Source organism: Theropithecus gelada, chromosome 2 (genome assembly GCF_003255815.1).
Source record: "Theropithecus gelada isolate Dixy chromosome 2, Tgel_1.0, whole genome shotgun sequence".
In the NCBI taxonomy this organism is placed as follows: domain Eukaryota; kingdom Metazoa; phylum Chordata; class Mammalia; order Primates; family Cercopithecidae; genus Theropithecus; species Theropithecus gelada.
The window spans coordinates 115,282,819-115,303,043 of record NC_037669.1 but is presented as its reverse complement, the minus strand read 5'-3'; the positions used below and the strand labels follow the sequence as shown (position 1 = coordinate 115,303,043).

At 33.4% G+C, this 20,225-nt stretch overlaps 1 protein-coding gene across 1 annotated transcript in view; it reads left to right on the top strand.

Annotated features, from left to right (window-relative positions):
- NAALADL2 (N-acetylated alpha-linked acidic dipeptidase like 2) overlaps nt 1-20,225 on the top strand; it is a 971,471-nt gene that overhangs the window by 550,413 nt on the left and 400,833 nt on the right. The gene's annotated exons all lie outside the window — the stretch shown is intronic.

Below are 20,225 nucleotides of genomic sequence, written 5' to 3'. Positions count from 1 at the left end.
TTAGAGACACAGAAGGAAGTAAAAAGACAGCCCCAGACTTAACCCTCAGCAGGATTTGAAGCTGACATCCAGGAAACTTTCATTCTTAATCCTTGATGCTTCTGCTACTTTTGTTTTTTCCATCCTTTGCAAGCACGCATTGCCCCTGTCCTTTAAAGTCTTCTAATTCCCCTCCTCTGCTAATTCGTGTCCACATGACGAAAGCACTGTATGGTTCTCATTGTATTGTTTTCAAACTCTATTATCTGCTTTAGGGCTACGTTACTCTTAGAGAGACCTCTAAAAACAACTATAAGGAAGTTTTTGCAGACATTTTTCTTAGGATATCTTTTCAGAAAAGGAACTGCTGAGATGAACTACTGTATATGACACTTAAAGGTATTGATAAATATTGTCAAACTAGCCTCCAGGAAGATTATACCCCTGGAGGAGAGTGCCTGTTTCCTGGAATTACATTGTTGTTTTATGTTAAACATTTCCAAAGGGGTTTCATTTTAATTTACATTTATTTGATGACTAGCAAATAGAACATTTAAGTTTATTAGTCATTTTATTTCTTGTTGTATGAATACACTATTTATGTTACAGGATAGGGGTCCCGATCCAGACCCCCAAGAGAGGGTTATTGGATCTTGCGCAAGAAAAAGTTAAGGGTGAGTCAACAGTGCAAAGCAAAAGCAAATTTGTTAAGAAAGTAAAGTTCTGAAAGAATAATTACTCCATAAACAGAGTAGGGCATTCTTGAAAGTAAGAGGAGTAATGTGTCCACCCTAGGTACAAAACCTTTTTTTTTTTTTTTAACCTAGGTTTAAAAAAAAAGAAAAAAGAAAAAAGAAAAAATAGAGTACTTTTTTTTTAACCTAGGTACTTCCTTTTACCTAGGTTAGAAAGAAAAAGATCATGAGGAGATGTGCTCTGCTACAAGGGTTTGTGATAAAGGATTAATTTTCTTAATTACTATATTTTGCAAGAATCCCTGACTTTAAAGCAAAATTAGGAATGCCTTTGTCCTCAGGTTATTGGGATATCAGGACACTCCCAAGTCTGGGTCTGTTTAGTAAACATCATCCCTCTGTTCCCTTAACCGTAAGCATGTAAAGGCTGGGAATAGTTAACTTTCTGGGAATGCAACCCAGCAAGTCCCAGCCTCATTGTCCTAGCCTGCACTCAAGATGGAGTCGCTCTGGTTCCAAAACCTGACATATCTCCCCGACTCCTTTACAAGAGGACCCTTAATCCTAAAAGTATAGTCACTTGCATGGTTGCCAGAGAGATGTTACAGGAAAGGGTCCGGATCAAGACCCCAAAGAGGGCTTTTGGATCTCATGCAAGAAATGATTCAGGGCGAGTCCATAGACTAAAGTGAAAGCCAGTTCATTAGGAAAGTAAAGGAATAAAAGAACAGCTACTCCATAGACAGAGCAGCCCTGTGGGCATCTGGTTGACCATTTTTATGGTTATTTCTTGATGACATGCTAAACAAGGGGTGGATTATTCATGCCTCCCTTTTTAGACCACATAGGGTAACTTCCTGATGTTGCCATGGCATTTGTACACTGTCCTGGTGAGGTCACTGTCATCACCATTTTGGTTTTGGTGGGTTTTGGCCGGCTTCTTTACTGCAACCTGTTTTGTCAGCAAGGTCTTTATGACCTGTATCTTGTGCCGACCTCCTCTCTCACCCTGTGACTTAGAATGTTTTAGGAATTCTAAGTCTGGGAATGCAGCCTTATTTTACCCAGCTCCTGTTCAAGATGCAGTTGCTCCAGTTCAAACGCCTCTGACATTTATGTCTTGCTCACTTTCCTTTTGGTGTATCTGTTCATTTTCCTATGTAATCCAGCTCTTTATAGTAATGCTATAGCATAGATTCCAACATTTTATGTAATGAATCTCTAAAGTGAAGGTATTAATTGATATGTTCCAGATATCAAACATGTTGGGAGCAAAGTTGATTTTTATTTTGAAAGATAAGAGGGATGATTATTTTTGTAGTTTTGAACAAATGAAATACACCCTCATTCTCTACATGAAAAGGGACTGAACTGAGCAGTCAATAAATATTTGAAAGAGGGATACATATGTGAGTTTAGAAAAGAGAAAAAAATCAATCTGCATTATTCCCACAATATTCTTGGGCTATATTTCATCCTGGGATAATTCGTCCTGTTTCTCCTAAGTCACAGAGACAGTGATTTTTAAGGTATTACTGTCAATCATTCCTAGGTAACAAGCACAGAATCAAGGGCTTCATCAGTACTGGCCTTGTGATCTCTTTTATGTTGTAGAAACTCCTGTGTAAAGCTCACAGGAAAAGTGAACACTTTTAGCTTCCTCTAGAACCAGGACCATGTTTATCTGTGTCCTTCTTTGAGGCCATTTCTTAATCTCTACTTAAAAGTGAAAGATAAATGGGAATAAAATAAGCTACATATTACAAGATCCATCAGAAGAGACAAAACAATAAAAATAAGCACCTACATTGAAAGCACTGAGTCAAGCAAAATGAACTACAACAAAGGATTAAGGTAACTTTGCCAGCCGGATTATTTATAACCCAAAACAATAAAACAAACCTAGGATATAAAGCTTAAAGTTCAATTCTTAAAATATGTTTAAAGAAAGGGTTGCAGAGTATATATTTTATATTGTACAGTCAACCTTATGGTCTGGGTCAGTTACTAATGCCACTCTTTCCTACTCTAACTGTGATAAATGTCATTCATCAATCCAGCATTATTTTCAACTAGGACTAGACAAAGCCTTAGAATGTTTCTCAACAGAACTCTCTAAGCAGCTATTATCCATCAAGAAGGTGGTATTTGAATTAACACGTATTACCATTTCAATGCTTGACTCATCTGCTAAAGGTAGGTACAGTTTTATTAATTTAAAGATAGGAAAGCCAATCAGCTTTTATGCAGCAAGTTAATTCTTTCTCTAAAGTTAGCAGCTTTCTAGCAAATGTTTCTTTCTCAGCTCTTGAATATTCTTTAAGCCAGAGCTTTCCAACTGGAATACAAACCAATAGGTCAAAACAAGTACAGGTACATAGAAGTTATTGATTCCTCAGCCTTGAGAAGGCCAGGTGGGGTTGAAGATACCAGAAATCCTGGGCTATTACTTACAGCCGTAAACAGCCACATCTGTGTACTCCAGTGTACAAATATTATTGTTTTCTATACATATTCTGAAAAAGATGGAAAGTTTTGCTTTGAATTATGGAACAAACAATCCTGCCCTAGTCAGAGACATTTATTAGTATATGAGTGGTTTATTTTAACTCTTACTCAAAATGTTAGAATTTTTCAAAATCATCACAATTAAAAAAGTCAAAGAATTTATATTTTGAATGGAATGTGTGTATATTTATTTATGTACAATCATGTGTCACTTAAAGTCTGGGATATGTTCTGAAGTGATCCTTAGGTAACGTAGTCATCGTGTAAATATCAGAGAGTGTGCTTACACAAACCCAGATTATATAGCCTAACACATCCCAAGGCTATAGGTATAGCCTATTGCTCCTAGGCGATACTAACCTGTGCCTGTAAGACATGTTACTGTACTGAACATTATAGGAAATTATAACACAATGGGAAGTATTTGTGTGTCTAAACAGCTAAACTCAGAAAATGTGCAACAAAAATACAGCATCATAATCTTACGAGACTACCATCATACATGTGGTTTGCCATTGACAAAAACATTTTTATGCAGTGCATGACTGTATTTATTATATGTATACATATTTCTCAGTCTGAGACACAACTAATTTTACCTGGAGTGAAATACATCGTTGTGTGCTGCACTTTCCTAGGGCACAGCTATTTTTCGGTGAAGCTCCTTCCATTTAAGCATAAAAGTCCAGTAGATGATCATGAGTATTTAAGGAGCATTATTTGATAATGTAGGTTATTTTGGTGGCAGGAGATGTTAAACCCCAGTTGAGATTAACTTCGCAGAGTGATTTCCTAAGGCACTTTTATCTTTCTCATTCAAATCTGTCTAACTTGCATCTCTCTAGACACTTATAATCATGGTACTAGAATGATATGAATTAATAGGTTGATGGAAAATATTTCTTAATAAATTTAAATTTTTTAGGTACAATTTATTTTTAATGGCCAGGTATGTGTATTATGGGGCACTGAATGGGAACCAGTTTGGAAACATAAAACCAATTGTAATTTACACATTCAGTACAAACAAAACTACAAAGTCAATAAAAAGTAAATTGACAGTTAATTTAATGTGACAGGTGATTACGTTTAGTAGAAAGCAATCACACTTAACATCACAAATATGAGCTGATTACTCCAGAGCAATTCTTTGGACCAAGCAGACTGATGCTTCTTCTTGCCTCATAACTGGGTCTCCTTCAACCCTTTCTAAAATTGCTTTTAGAGTGATCATTGCAAATGATTCGGTTCTTTGAATGGCACCCTACTGCTTACTATAATACACAAATGTAAGTTGGTGAACAGAGTCCTTTTTATCTGAATCTTGGTTACCTCCAGCCTCACCTATTTTTAACGTAATCTATAATTATATAAACAGGTCTATATAATTTGTACCAGATATACTATACTAAGTATTTTCAGTCTCCATAGATGTCATCCTGTTTCTCTTTTCAGAGCCTTTCCAACATGCCATTCCCACTATCTTTGAAGTTTATACCAGCTAATGGTCATTCCTTCAGAACTGGGTTTTAGTATCTTCTGGGAAACCTTTTGTAATACACTCCCTTCCCTACTCTGGCTCTGAATAAATTGGCTCCTTCTCTGTGCCCACCACAACAGCCTGTGCATTCCTTCTTTGACCAGACTTAACACTATGCTGTAAATGATCGATTGATTCTACTTGCCTGCGAGCTCCCTGAGAGAAGGCTGAGGTCATATTCACACCTCTTGCATTTTTAAATTCTATTTTGACACTTTTACATTCTTCATAAATATTTTTGGAATGAATAAAATGAATGAACTCACACTTCTGGAGTTACCGTGCATGCTAGTTTCTGGTTTGAGCTTTATTTTTTGTTTGTTTTATTTTGTTTGGGAATGTGTGTGTATCCTCAGAATGCTGAATGCAAGAAGGATAAGCAGAGGTTTGGTGTGAGTTATTTCCCTCAGAGGGCTTCCTGTGAGATATTTTTCACCTTCCTTTTCTTTTTTGCTTTGTTTCCGTTCTTATTTTTGTGTCTATTCTCCAGCTCTCCCTCCTGTCTGAATACTTTATTAGACCTTTTACAAGTTCAGAGTCTCTTTTTTTTTTTTTTTTTTTTTTCCTGAAGCTGTGCAGTAGAGGTATACAGAAGTGAATTGTCCCTTGGAACTAGATTAACCATTTGTTTTGTAGAAGTCTAAGAGACGCTTTTATTTGGTTGCTACAAAATGTCAGATCAGTATGGTGTGGGTTTTCATTTAGGCCTTTGAATGGGTACCAGGTGGATATGCCAACATAAAACCAAATAACAACATTAAAGCCTTCGTACTAAAATAGATAGCTCAGTAAAGGAATATTACGTAATTTTTCTCTGTTTTCCACCCACTTTATTTTACTCATCAATAGGCATTGTCTAAAATTCCAGAGAGTCATTCATATAGTTAAAAGGAAAATAATGACAAATTTGAGTTATTTTGACAATAATAAAATAAGAAATTCTACTCAAATCATGAACGATGATACATATATTTGTTTTTGCCTTAGCTTTCATTAAGTTTGATAGAGAAGAATAATTTTTAAGGAACTCATTAGACATCACTGACATGCTTAAGAAAAATTGGCTGCCGCAATGATTTGTTTGTGCACAATTTCTAAACTCACACGGCATTAGAACTGAACCAGCACTGGATGACATCCTGTGAGTTCATTAACATTTACACTTTATGTATTTGTTTATGCAACAAATATTTATAAAGTGTTAAACATGTGCACAGCTTTCTTCCATGTCTTGGGAATAGTAGTATGAGAGAAGAGCCTATAGTTTTACAAAATACAGGCTTCCTCCACCTTGTTTGTATCACTTCTGTATAGCCATGTATTTTATTATACATACTCAAAACATTTGAGGGATGTAGATGACATAAATTAAAACATCTTGGTTTCTGAGCCCTAAACTAAATTATATAAAGCCATAATTTCTCACAGTTACCTGTGATCCACTTTCTGGCAATATCTGAAGTAGCACAATGTAGTGGAAACAGCAAGTACTTGCTTTGGAGCCAAAATGCCTGGATTCTGATCATCATCAGTTCTGCCAGAAACTCACTGTGCAATCCTAGATAAATAGCATGACCTCCCAGGTCTTTAGGAAATAACATTAGATTTTCTCTAAATGTGCTTCCATCTATGATTTTCTGCATACAGAATATAATAATTTGCTAACGAAGGCTCCCCATAATCACCGAATAACTGGTACCCATCTCTATGCCTGAACTTCTAATAGCCACAACTTATGAAGGAAGATCAGTTGCAAAAGCCATGTGAGTCTAAGCGTCTTCTAAACAAGAGCACACATATCCAAAGCAATGCAATGTAGAGAGTCAGAGAAGGCATATGTTGACCGATGTTACACAAGATCCACTAGCAACTAACTGTACATGTAACACAATAACTAGATTTAAATTCTTACTAAGTCGCATGAAACCTTTAATATGGAAATACTATCAGTAGCTATGACATGTTAGAAAAATGTAAAGTCATTTTCCCCTGCTTTTGTAAACTGCTGAGAATAGCTACGGTTACAGTTCTAAATGGAATTTCATTAAAGCTACATCTGAACCATGTACAAGTTCATCTCATATATCAAGGACCATCAGCACTTTACTACTATCCATGTGGTGGGATAAATTACTCTGGCAACACACATTTCTGGGAACATCATATTTACTGAGGCTAGCAATTAATCACTTAAAATTGTATTTGAATGAAATGTGTTTCCAGGAAAATATTTTAATTTTATTATCTTTTTTATAATTTCACTAGGCAAATTAGATGACTTGAAATAGAAATAGATTTCAACAAAAAGTAATTACTTGATAGTACAATCTATACAATCACCTAAATCCAACTTTATCCTGTGGGGCTTAGTTTATTGTAACTCATGAATATATAGATTTTGATTCATTTTAAGCTGCACATGTCTACATTAACAATAGAAGTAGTGTTCTTCAAGATTTAAAATGCAATTTTAAACGTCTTTTAAACATAAAGTTAACTTGAAGATTTTGCTTTGATAATTATCTGCATTTGATTTATAATTTTATTCCTATAAGTTATTTTTATAAGACCATCTTATCATTCAACATAATAAATAATTATTGTGGTGTTGTTCGAGTAGACACATGATTCTAAATAGCCAAAGAAAGTGCCATGCATACTTTAGTAAGCTCATTTTGAGGAGGATAGGTAACGATAAGTTTACTCTTTTGAACATTAGTAAATATGCACAAACTTTTAATGTTACTGAGATGAACTTAAGGTTTATATACAATAATTTTTTTCAAATATGAAACTTTTCCATAAATTATTAATGTTATTTGAAAAGTTTGCAGACTTTCTTTTGATAATATCTTATGCATAATTAAATGTGTTAATATTTTCTTTCTGTTATGTTTTCTTTCTAATATGTTTTGTACACATTAAAATTTATTAATCCTGCTGCCTTAGTAATTTCTTTACATATATTTTGCTGGAGAAATAACAATAAACAATGATAAGAACCTCTCTTGAACACCTTCTATGTTCCTGGCTGTCAGGCCTTGTGTTGCATTTTTTGTGAGCATTGTCTCATTAAATCTGCCAATAATCTTATAAGGTTAAGCACTATGCTGTAATTAACTTCGTTTTAATATTTTGTTAGTAATTTTACATATGAATACTGTGGTAAAAAATATTTCATATTTTATTCTTGATTCTAGAGATTACTTGCACATTTCTTTTTTTATTCATATTTATTTATGTGTTGGGCAGCAGCTAAGGTCCAGGCAGTGCTAGAAGTGCTGGGAACATAGTAAGTGCTGATGATTTGGTAATGAATAGGACAGACAAGATGCTTACCGTCATCGAGTTTATATCCGGTGTTGCAGTACAGACACTAACACTTAAACAAATAATATCATAATTTCCAGTCATGATTACTACTAAGAAGAAAGTAAACCAAGGTAATAGCTGCAAAATGACAATGGAGTGAATGAGAAAGACGGTGATGTGAAATTAGGTCAGAGTGTTGGTCAGGAAGCAAATTATTCAGCAATTTGTAATTTTTAGCTTTAAATTTTGGATTTAAATTGTTAAAGACAATTATCCAAACTTGGATTTAAATACAGCTACGTAACCATTAGGTAGAGTATCCTTATTTGAGTACTGTCACTCCTGACTAAGTCACAACATTTTTACAACTCTGTGACGTTAGAGATTAATTTAGGGAAAACTGATAATGTGAAATGATTTTTCCTTCTATCCAGTAAAAAGGTGGGACTGCCTAAGTGGCTGCTTAAATAACTTTAGTCTTGCAGTAGATTTGAATAGGGTAAAATTTCTTATTACTATTTGTTTCAGCAAAGTATATCAGTGTTAATATTAATATCATTATTATGTCTTTATTACCCTTTTTGAAAATGATCTGATTCTACCTCTTGAACACTTATTACATAAATCGTGGGACTGTACTCCGTTTTCTATCCTGTATATATACCATCAAACCTTTCCTTGTGTTGGCATCTTTGTCTTTTGTTTTTGAAGTTTATTTCCTACTGCCTTTTGAGACTATTTTCCACTCGTTATCCCACCCACTTCCTTCACATTTTGTGCATTATTATTATTATTTTTTCATTCTTTTGTTATGGCTTCCTGGTTCGGTTTTCTTCAAATAAAAATCATGCATTTTTGCATTTTATTAAAAATGTCGGCCGGGCGCGGTGGCTCACGCCTGTAATTGCAGCACTTTGGGAGGCTGAGGTGGGTGGATCATTAGAGGTGAGGAGTTCGAGACCAGCCTAACCAACATGGTGAAACCCAGTCTCTACTAAAAATAGAAAAAAACTTAGCCAGGCGTAGTGGCGCGCACCTGTAATCCCAGCTACTTGTGAGGCTGAGGCAGGAGAATCACTTGAACCCCGGGGGCAGGGGTTGCAGTGAGCCGAGATCACACCGCTGCACTGTAGCCTGGGAGACAGAGCGAGACTTCATCTAAAAAAAAAAAAAAGTGTCAACTAGTTATCTGAAATTTTCTTCTGATTTCTATGATAAATCATTTTTCTCTTATTTGCTAATTCTGAAACAAAGCTATATTATATGGTTGATAGGTGATTAATGCCCAGTTGACATCCACATTCTTAGCATATATCAGACATTCATAGAGTGTGGCTGGGTTCATTTTAAAGAAGGATCTGCTTATATTCCATGTACTTAGTTTTAACATAATCTGATCTCAAGGAAAGTAAAGCACTCTGTATGTTTTATATATACTTCTACATTACAAACCTCAATATGTATTACCTTCATGATGTTTCCCTACTACTACCCAGGGAAAAATATATTTCTATAATGCATGTGATTTACCCTTCTTTTCATTCACTCATTTTCTAGGAAATATTTTCTGCAAATAAACATAGGAAAAGAGATACTTGGCAATAGAGGTAGAAAGTGAGAAAGGCACTCCACTGGCTTCAGACTGCAGTAGTCAAAGACATGCAATTGAGGAATGGTTTCTGGATGCCAAAGATTATATTTCTAAATCAGAATGCATGAAACTGGGTAAATCAGTTTGTTTTATTTTCTGCCAATAGGCTACAGTGAACCTCTAATTGATTTCACGATTAAGTTCCGTCAGTCTTGTCGTTACAGCTGAGTAACAGGTTGTCTAACCTAGTTTTTAGTACTATAATGGGAATCTTAAAAAGGTATATTAGAAACTTCTTATTATAAGAGTATACTTTTGTAATGGTCTGCCAGTAGGTTTAATTTACTTGGTGGTGATTTGGTCATTGAACATTATTTTAATAAAATCTAATTTGTAACTTTTTCTCACAAAGACAAATACTTTATTATTTCATTTTGGAATCTTAAAAAGTTTATCTCATAGAAACACAGTAAAAACTGGTTAGCAGAAACAGTGGAAAGGGGAAGGAATGAGAAGAGGGAACATGTTGATCAAAGAGAACAAAATTTTATTTATAGGAGAGAACTCAGTTTTGGTGATCTATTGCTCTGCATGATGACTACAGTTAATAGCAATGCATTGTATGTTTCAAAATTTTAAAAATAGATTTTTAATGTTCTCACTACACAAAAAAGTTAATGAGGTGATGAATATGTTAATTAGCTTGATTTAAGTCTTCTACAATGCACAACAAAAATCAAAACATTATTTTGTATCCCATAAATATACACAATTATTATTAGTGTATTAAAAAGAAATTTAAAATTTTAAACAGATATGTAAAATCTAATAAATATTTAATATCTCATAACCAGGATAGCATTCTTACTGCTTTGGAATGACCATTTTCTTTGACACTTGCCTTTGAAATAATAAAGAATCCAGTTTACACTTGGAACACCTGATACAATTTCTAAAGAATAAAGAAACTGAGATTGTATATAATGTTTCAGAATGAATACTGCAATGATGTGTTTTGAATCATCATAAAGACTGCGTTATGGTAAAACAGATGGGTCTGGTTTATTTTGAGGGGCATAAAAATGTTATCATCTCTCTAATGACCTTGTATTGTCATTATCAAAATCCTAAAATGTGCTTCTATTCTATTTTTTTCTCTTATTTGAATGAATTACTGTTAAAGGACATTTTGTATTGGCAGTAAATACTCACATGATGGAATAGGTAGTCAAATAGATGAAAAAGTTGAGAAAATTGAGGTGAATGGATTGCTGAGTTTTTAATAGAATCTTAGTAGACTTATTGATAAACTACAACTAAGCCTTATTCATTTTCTTGGGTTTTATTTACGGTTATTTACACTATACCCACGTATCTTTCTCCAACTGAACTTAATTTTCCATCTAGCTTATATTACATTTCCTACTTTAAAATGTATATAGCCACTATTCTGTTTTCTTAAATGACTTCGTTACACATGGAGATTTTTTTTTCAATGTGAACTCCAGGTTGTTTCCTTTTGTATGTATTCTGAATATCAACCTTATATGTTCTATTTTAAAAGCATAATCTTATTAAACCATAAACTCTATAGTTGTGGAGACATGGAGAAATTTCTAAAAGTCATTAGAGATTCTCTTTTTTACTTGTTACTTTAAAAAAAATGAAAGAAAATAAATATGTTAATTGAGCTTAGTGCCTACCTACTTCTTGCTAAAGTTGTCTAGGATGTCATTGATTTGTGATTGTGTTCCGTTTTTACTTCAAAAACTATTTAGTCATCATTTTGAGTAATTTGCGTCAATAACTTACGATGCGTGAATCTTACCCAGAGATTGTTGATTCACCTTGCCTATGAAAATTCTATATGTATGTTAAATTTAATTTCAGGTAGACCTTATTATAAATTACTTGAAATAATACAAATAAATATAAGATTACAAGAAATCTAGGTGTAATTTATTTTATTTAAACAAACAGGAGAACATTTTTTTTCTAATCTTCCTCCCAAGAGTCTACCAAGTTGTTATAGATGACTTGTAAATTCATTAATTTAGGTCGTTCAACATTTTTCAGTTATTAAAGTAAATATGTATAGCATGTTAACTATTTTAACTTCAGAGCAATTTTTTCTTGTTTTAGACATATTTAATGATGTATAAACTTACAGAAAGAACACTGACGTAATCAGATTATGCATTTGTTAATATAACTTTTATCAGGAAAGTGCAAAATATTAGAGTAAAATCACAAAGTGCAAAGTTTTAAAAGTAAAATTAATCATTCAAAGGGAAGAATCAGGGGCTATTGCTGAAGTGTGGATGGTTAATGAAGTTAAAGAAGCCGATATTATTTAAAAGTAGAAAGACAAGTAACTGAAAAACCAAACATAATTGTATAAGGATTAAGCTTTGGAAAGAGATAGGAAAGAATAGCCTAAAGTAAAATCTCATTTTGTATATCAGGAAATAAATTTATATTATCTAAATAATTCATAAATCTAGAAATAGTGCTATAAAAGTAATTACTAAAAGCACTAAATATGGATATAGTTAAAGATAGTGCCTTTGGGAAATGGGCTTGGGGTCCAAGAGGAAGAACTTGTAGATTACTTTTCATCATAAGCTCAACTGTACTCTTCTTTTGAAACCATGTACATACACTATTATAATAGGAACATTTCTTAAAAGTTGATTATCTTTTGAAATTATCTCTTAAGTTTCATTTAAAAGATTCCAGATGGCTGAGGTGTAACCCATAGAGAAACCCTGTATGAACACTAATTGATGTAGAACCAAGAACTCCAAAGAAAAATTCAGAAAACAACAGATCTGCTACACTCACCTACTGATTTATTCCACAGATGTCTATGTAGGACTTACTCATGCCAGGCATTCTGTTAAAGCACTGGGAAATGTGAGCAAAATTACCCAACATCCTTGCTCTTATAGAGCTTCCAGTGTAGAGGAAAAAAAAATGGCCAGTCAAATAATTTCACAAAAATGTTGATTTTTAACATATTTACATGATATAGTAAGCACAAATAGCTGGTAGCTCCAACGTAGGCTTTTATGAGGGAGTCAAAGTCAGGGTGGACTCTCCTGAGAGAGTAATACACAATTATCAGAGGCATAAGTAGGCCTTAGTTTAAAGAAACCGGCAGATGGTTCAGATTTACAGTGAGCAGCCTAGGTTACGATGCTGTGAACAGAACCAACGTGAAAAAGTAAACAGACACCCTCCTTGTTGCAAAGAGTAAAGGAGAGCAGGATGTAAGATAGAACTGAGGGTGAAGGTAGTGGGACAGACATCACAGGCCATGCTTAGGATTCTGGTCTTTAATAGTGCAATAAGAAGCCATTGAAATGTTATAGAGATCATATTTATGTTTCATAAAGTTCTTTTGGATGTGGTGTTATAGGTCCATTAGACAGACAAAAGAACAGATCTAGTGAGGGCAATGAAAGAGTGTGTCAATAAGCCCTGGATGGGAGTGATTATTGTCTTAGAATAGAGACGTGGTAGTAAAGATTTAAACCATGTGAATGGAATCAACAGATAAATATCAGGAAGGGGCAGCAGCGTTCTCTATTAAATTGTACGGAGGAGGTGGCCTTTAATTTCTTAGTTTCTGTATACAAAAATAAGTGAATTGAAAGAACATTGCATTAAGAGGAACTGCAGGAAGTAGAGCGGCTTTGAATTATGCTCTTAATTTACTTTGTTTGGACAGACAGTGCAATACTTGCAAAAATTCAGGAAGAGGGATTAAGTTGAATGTATGTTAGAAATACTGGTCTGATTTTCAGAGAAGAGTGCGGACTGGCGGTAAAAATTTGAGTCAACTCTATGGATGTTCAAATTGAAGGCCTGGGTGTGGAGGAGTTATCATGGGGGAAAAATGAAGTAAAATATAATGAGGGCTTAAGACATGGAATTGGGAGACCTCCAACTTGTAATAAAATTGTATAAGGGAGGAGTTGAATAAGCAAACAGGAAGGAGAAATGCTTATAATCCTAGATAATGGTTCATGTGAAGAAATTTCATTTTGTAACAAAGAAAAGGGGTGGGTGAAGGGGGCAGAATATGACTGTGTCCATTTGAAATCCAGTCAGTCACAAGCTAAGATGTCCAAAATCAGAAATAAAAGTATTTTATTTTTCTTTGGTAATGAACTGTTTTAAAAGCAATTATGTTGTATCACTGACTAATTGGTCAATGTTTGTGTTCAACAATGCGAGATCAACTCATCAGAGCCACTGGGAGCTTAACTGTGCATTGGCTCTGTTGCTTGCAAAATGCCAGAGCTTAGTCTACAAGTTCCAAGTAGAGGACAGGCTGGAGTCAAATTATGAGATCACATAGCCAGAAATTCTAAAAGACTAGGTAAATTCTGTAAACCCTGATTGAAGATAGCAGGCTGCTTCTAAACGCCCAAGGCTCTGCCCAAATGGAGAACTTCTGTCTGAGTCAGAATCTTGATTCTGGTAGCAGTCTCGTGACAGTCTGAATTCAACATTGTTCTTGTATTTGAATTATAATCAACGTATTTTTACTCTAAGTTGATGTCTCAACAAGTGTTGGAACACCTGTTATCAATTCTTACAGTCTCTTCCCCCGCTTTTTATGCCAAGGATGACACAAAAGATACTTAGATTATGTACGTGCACGTGCACATGTATAGTTTGTATGTGTTCATATAATTTTGTTGTGTTGGAATTTACATCACTCTAAATAAGCAAGCAATTAATGGATAAATGGATGTTTGGGATTTTACAAAAATTGAATTTTACTGTAAAAATATTTTCAGTGTATGTTATATGATGCAGGAGGGAAAAAATTAGAATTTGGATAGCTATTCACTAACAAACAATTCAGTGAAGCTGAGTTGTACTCTTGCCTGTTATCGTTAGGATGGGGGTTATCTCCTAGATATTATTCTTTCCAAGAAATGAGCTGTTTGTACACATCTCGTTGATTGGCATTATCATTATGAAACATCAAAACACAAAAGAAAAAAATACCCAGATGGTGCTGTGAACATTCTCATGAATGAATCAGTTCCTTCACTGCATAAGGCTCTAATGGGTCTTATCTCAAAATAAATAAGTAAATAAATAAAATAAAATAGAAAAAGGAAAAAATTCGAAATTAATTCTTGAAAAACATATGTGTTTTTCTGTATCTTGTGTTATATTTTAATAAACATCAGCCATTCCTGAAATTATCCACCTGATAATTTCAAGTATTGGGACATTGTGGGTCAGATTAACTTCTGGTATGCTAAGGAATCAGATACTTTATTTATTTATTTTATTATTATTATTATTTTTGAGACGGAGTCTCCCTATGTCTGTTGCCCAGGCTGTAGTGCAGTGGCATGATGGTGTATACCTGTAGTTCCAGTTACTGATAGGCTGAGATGAGAGGATCCCCTTGAGCCTGGGAGTTCAAGGCTGCAGTAAGTCATGATCATGCTGCTGCACTCCAGTCTGGGTAGAGAGCAAGACTCCATCTTAAAATAAATAAATAATAAATAAATATAATTTCAATCAGAAATATATTTCAGAGAAACACATCAGTATATGAAAAAAATTGCTAAAGTTAGTTCTTCCAATAGTTTTCTAAAATGGCAAAAACATTGGAACAAAAAACATTTAATGCTCTACTGTAATATTTACAGTGTTGTGATTAAAAGTAAATTATAAAATAGTACAGATTTATTTTTATAAATGTAAGCACTAGTTTTTTAATTAGATATAGCAAAATTAATTAATGTTTAGACATAATTTGCATTCTGAAGACTGCTATTTGTTTTAATTGAATCATCAATTCCTTACTGGAATTAAAATTTATGCGAAACACAACAGTTTTGTTTTAATAACTTTGAATTGTGTTTATCATAACAGTAAATGATAACAGTTATAGAATTTAAGAAGTATTGTGATAATGACAAGATCACTGACGTTAAGTAGAAGGAAGGCCTTTTGTACTTTGGAGAAGAAGTTAGATATAATACAATGCTGTAAAAGTAGGTTTCATAATTGTACACAGATAGCTATAAAATTCAAGAACAAAGTTTTTATTGCTAGCGTGTAAACTTTTAGCCCTTAAGTCTCTTTTCTACATTCAAATTATTTGTATTACATAATTCTCTAATAATATAAGGTTTGCAGAAGAAAGCATTAAATGAGATGACTGAAAAAAGTGTGAAAACTGTTTGCAATTCTATGATACATGAATGTATGTGGATGATAATGTGTGAAAAATATATGATGCTGAGTCACTTAAATTGTTATGTTAAGTGACTGTGTATTATCTTTGAAATTTAAAATAATTAAAGAATATAATATTGAGGAATAAATCAGTGTTACGACGGACTTTATAGAGCACTAAGCAATTGTTTAGCATATATTTAATAATTAAAATATTTATAAATTTGGTTACAATTGGGTTAAAAATTTTAGTCAGAAAACAAGCAGCCAAAATACAGAGGAAAAGAAAAGAAAAAAAAAGTCCAGTCAGGGGCCAAAACTGTACAAAATTCAATGGTTTCTAAAATATTCAATAGATAATACTAACTCTTTTCTATGAGACAGGACAATGTAAAGTAAAATGCATCTACTCTAATTAATTACTCAGAAGCAGAAGAAAGTAAATAATTATTGAACTAATTCTGAAAGTGGACATAATTAGCACATTAATCATCCACCATAAATTATTTAATTCAATAATAATCCTGGAAGAAAAATTAGTATTATAGTCAGTAGTAAAGTGTTTTGCATTTAATACTCATCATCATAATGCTGTCAGCTGGAATAAACGATGCCTTCAAATAATTTTTAAAAAATATTTTGGTTAAATTAAATTGTTAGGATATATTAATTTATACTGAGTAGGATAATGAGTTTAAAAAAAAATTCAGTGATTATCTCAGTGTTAGAATTTCTCTTAGACATAAACCAATTAGCTCTCCACACCCCAACATAAGCTTTAGCTCATTGGTACTGGAGTTTAAAAATTCTAACTAAAATACTGAAATAAGCAGAGAAAACATATGTAAAATAAGATTATAATGAGTTCTTTACAAAGGCACTTCAGAGCTGTCTGACATTAAAAAATTAAATGTTTAGTGTGTAACACATATTTAGTTTCATCTTTTACCCAACATTCTAATATTTATCAGTAAAAGCCTATAAACACTGTGACATGACAAAAATACTAAAAATACATCTGAGTATTGAAAGCAAGCTGTGGAAAAATAGTTCTTCCCTTATAGGCTCCTGAGTCTTTTTATGCAGATCTGTTTAACGGATTGAGCTCCTCTGAATCTTGCTTGACTGACATTGGGAGTGATGTGGAGTTATGGTGAAAGAAAGGAAAATAAGCAGGAGATGAGGAGAGATAGCTGGGAATTCTCCATTGGTTTGGTTTGGGAAGAGTTTGAGAAATCAAAAAAGGAGAGCTTAACTATATAAGAATGAGATCAGAAAAGAGTAAAAGAGAAAGGGAATATTAGGTATTTTTGAGGTTATGATTAAAATCTACTTTTTGTATCTTGGAAAGGATTTAGTAAAGATTGCATTTGTTTTTGTCTGCTAAATACAGACTTCAAGTACATGGCCTCAAGGCAGGAGCAAGAAGCTTTTTAATGAGTAACACATACTTGTTGTCTAGTTTGGGGCCTCTGCCAAATACTCAGCCAAATTTTAAAAATAAAAAAGTGTTCTACTTTTGTAAGGTTATTGTCCAATGCATTATCGTTGGATTCAATATAAGCTTTCTACGAGTAATCTGTGGGTGTATTGAATTTATAAAGTATATTAAATGTTCACATCTTTGACTGATGTTTCTAGAAGTAGGAACTTTATGAGATTGAATAGCAATTATAATTTTTCCTCCTCTGAGCAATACATCACATAAAATAAATATGTATAAAACCTGTATATATAAAAGCCTAGGTGGTTCACTTTCTCATTATCCATGGAAGATGGCATGCCAGCCTTCACTGTGAATTTAGAAGTGATTGGTACATAATAGCCTAATTGGTATTGGTCGACGAAAAACAGTGGAGTCAATGACAATAATGGTCAAAGGGGAGAGGGCAGATAATTAGAAAGGAAGAGGAGCGCATATCAGAGTAGGCTATTTTTCCACTTGGTTTTATATTGCTTTGAAAAAGAAGAGATTCTACAATAGTTCAGCTTCAGGCACTCAAATTAAATCATTATAGTTTTGAAGCTTGTGTTGAGACTCAAAGACACTTGAATTTTGAGCAGTCTGAGAGCAACGGCAGACAACTACCAGCTTGTCTGTTGCAGTTCACATGCATCAGATGTGATAAACCTTCTTGTTGAGTGATCGTCACTTTTCTGTTTTCTTTTTTCTTTTTTGTGTGTGTTTTATTTTTTGGAGTCATCAATACACGGAATGGTTAAATAGTGTACTCTAGCTCACAGACCTGTCAAGTGTCAGAGCAGGGATCCAAATATGAGCAGTTTTGCTTCAGAGTGAATTCTCATCATCATTTTACGTGCTGCCTCTGGGGGAAAATGTATTGGGAGAGGATCATTCAAGTATCCTTCTCAGTTCCTTGTGATGAGGGTTTCTGAAATTCTTGTCCTGAAGCGGGTAGATAAATTGAATTAGGTTTATCCTGGATACAAGTCAGTAAGATATAAATATTTCAACAATATGCTTTTATACCCTCTGTTTTCTATTTCTCAAAATAATTTAAAAAACACAAAAGCCTATAAACAGATGAAACTATGAAGTGGTCTACTAGAAATCCTGCATTGGAAGATTTCTGGAGAAAATTATCGAACCGTTTCTATTTTCCAGTATACTGCATATTATTTAGCAAATATACTATTAATAGGTAACATTCATTTAAATTCAAGTGTGTTCTCAAAGAGACCTGACAAAGCTTAGGAAACAAAATAGTGCCATCGTACTTCCCTTTTGTTCCTCTGTGCCTTCTCTGGGTGCTTTAGTTACTGCCCACTTTCCCATGATGACCTGGATATAAATATTTAAGAAATTTCTACTGAGTCTGCAATATAGAAAAAAAGTGAGAAGAGTGTTATATTGGGGAATGCAGTAGTTGGGATGAAGTATTTGACTATGAGGAGTTATTGCAGTATGCTTCATAGAAGAAGTGATATTTCCAGTGTCCATTTTTTTTTTTTTAAGAAAAGGAAAATCAATAAAACAAGCAGTTATAGTAGAAGGTCCCAGACCCAATTAGACACAAGGACTGCGAAGGCAAGGTTTATCTGAAGAATAAAAAATACTCTGAATTTTTTTAATGAAAGCTCAGGGATGGAGTTGATATCGTTGACCTCAGTTTCCTCATATGCAAACTACAGACGTTGACCTAACTCAGTAAGTATTTTTCAACCCGGGCTGATCATCAGGATCACCCACCTGTAAATATACAGATGCCAGCAGTTAGATGATTTCTAAAATCTTGTATATCTTTACTTTTATGAGAAAAAAAATAGAAATGTTTCTTTTCTGAAGCACTTGAATGTCTCTTCTGCATGTTTTAGCCTGATTACTATATAGTCCTGTTTAGATTGGCACTTTCATCCTCTATCTCTGCTGAGAGGAGAATTGGTGGGATGGTGTCATTTGCATATTTGAACTTAAATTCTTCTACACATGAAGGGTCACAAAATAGGATGACACATTTTGAATGATTACAACTTCATTTTTCTATAAAATTGTTCAGTATTTCCAAGTTGAGCATACTTATTAAGACAAGGTAAGGTGATAGACCTACAGTTTAGGTCAACATTGGTTTCAATTTGGAGGTTCCTTTGGAACATACAGCCAGTGAATTCCAAATGTGAAAACTTTTTTCTGTTAATAGCCCGGCATATAGCAAAGCTAATAAACAAAAAATTTAAAAAGCATTTCTTGAAAAGATAATTGTTTAAAAAATTAACTCCATACCCATCCAAGTTATAATACCCATATTAGAAAAGCATTATAAAGTTGAACATCTCCTTTTTCTCAAACAACTCATTAAGTGTTGGATTACACCATCTCTTAAAATTCCTTTAGATTTTATTATTACACAGTTATTTATTTGATGAAGGAATTTAAAAACAGGTCAGGGATTGTATCTAACTGGCAATAAAAGCAGTGATAGACCTTTGTTAAATTATCAAATATTACCATTCTTTTCTACTAAATTTGTTTGCCTATCTGCAACCACATAAAAAAATGATTCAATCTTTTCTCATAAAATTTAAGTAGAAATATTCTGATCATACTTAGAAGTATTTAATTATAAGTTATAATATATTTCTGGAACAGATATAGAATATACTGTGCTTTTTTTCTTGATTGTTGCATTTAGTTATTCTTTAAGTTTTCTTTGCATAATAAAGAAATTATAAAATATCAAGATGATTTCTTAAATCATTTTGTATATACATTATTACTGCTTGAGACCACATACAGTTCAGACAGTCATCACTCCCACATAAGAGCCATCTCTTAGGGTAGATAAAGTGGCTATAAATACGAAATACCAAGTTATAGATGCTCTGCCTTTCTTTTTTTTTTTTTTTTTTTTTTTTTTTTTTTTTT